Here is a 1,777-nt window from a genome sequence, read left to right on the forward strand (position 1 = left end):
CTGGGATTAAAGGCGTGCAGCACCACCACCCGGCCTTAGGGTGTGCTTTTAAGTACAATAACCATACCCTGGGTTGTCATACTTCAGTTAACAAGAACAGTTAGCCAGAAGAACAACTAACTACAGACGCCGAAAAGCAAGGTTAGTACATTTAGAGATTTCCCACAACTGTGGGCTCGGATGGGTTAGGCCTTTGAAAAGATTTTGCAGGTGCTATCTACATGCTGAGTTTTACCATCTGAATGGCACTTCCATCATGGAGTCAGTTGTGCTAAGGTCTGGGGACCCATTACAAAAAATATTTAAACATTAAAAGAGACAAGTACAGCTTGCCTGCCGTGGGAGCGTTCTCTTAAAGCCTAATAAAACTGGAGTGAGGGCAAAAGAAAACTAGTGGACACATTCAAGACTTAACCAGGTTTCCCACTTTATACCTTCCCTTGTTCTGGTACTCCCATGCTGGGGTCAGCTCAAAGGATGTCATGACCATGAATACCGTTTTCAGCATCTGGTGCCTGTGACCCCACCACTGCACACAGGTCAGCCGTGCATTTCTGTAGAACTGAGACAGGTGAGCCCCTGGGAAAGTCGGCTGTTAGAGCGGCAACCACAGCAACACTGTCTGCTGGGTGGATGAGCTCTTCTGGTACACTAGGTGCGTTACCCTCCTTGTGACAGGCCCGGGACACACTCAGCGTGTTAGAGACATCGCTGCAGAGGATCTCAGTCTCACACTCTGTAAGTTTTGAATATCAAGATTAAGACAGCCTATAGCTTGATACAGTTTTAAATTAAAATACAGCTATTTTCAAAATTCAAAGGCGAGAAGTGCTGCAGTGACTGACCTCCTGCGTGGGCCCCTGCGGATCATCCCACAGCTGACGCCTGGGACACCTGTACTGAGCACAGACCTGCCCTTACTGGCGATTCGATTCCATTGTAAGCAGTCATGGGATGCACCTGTTCTTAAACGAGCAGAACTTTACTGCTGTAGGTTGTTACCAACAGAGTAAGCGCTAACGAAAAGGAAGTCTGTATCACTGAAAACCCTATTTCTCTCGACTCTTGGAACTCCAAGCTCATAAGGATTGAGGGACCCAAAAAATTACATCAGAAGAGAAAGCAAACTGAAGCAGTATGAAGTGAGCGTGAGCTCAGCGGAGCACTGCCCAGTGGGCCCACAGCCCTGCGCTACCCTGGCACCGGAGTCTGGGTGCATCACTGCGGTCATTACTAAGGTCCAACCTAACTGTACCAACTTCTCCTAGTAACACTCCAGTTAGGGAAGGAAAAAACCATTTGCCCTTGAAATATTCTGCTGCATTGGAAAATATAAGAATATAATGAACAACAAAAATCTTGTTTTATATAAGCTGAGAGGTGATGGTGCATGCCTTTAATCCCAGGTAGGGAGGCAGATGGATCTCTGAGTTTGAGGTCAGCCTGGCGTACAGAGCAAGTTCCAGGACAGCCAGGGCTATACTGAGAATCCCTGTCTTAAAAAAAAATTATATATGCTAAGAAAGTCAGACTGGGGAGATGCTCGGGAGTGAAGTGCTTGCTTCTTAAGCATGAGAATCTGAGTTCAGGTCCTCAGCACCCACAAAAAAGATAGGTGTGGTGGTGGAGACTATAACCCCAGCACTGCGGTGGCAGGCAGAAACCGATGCTCTTGGGGTCTTTCTGGCTCGCCAACTTAGTCTAAATAGTGACTAGGTTCAGTGAGAAACCCTTTTCCAAAAAAATTACAAGGAAAGTCATCAACTTCCTTCTCTGG

The sequence above is a fragment of the Microtus ochrogaster genome, chromosome 16 (assembly GCF_000317375.1).
Source record: "Microtus ochrogaster isolate Prairie Vole_2 chromosome 16, MicOch1.0, whole genome shotgun sequence".
Taxonomy (NCBI): domain Eukaryota; kingdom Metazoa; phylum Chordata; class Mammalia; order Rodentia; family Cricetidae; genus Microtus; species Microtus ochrogaster.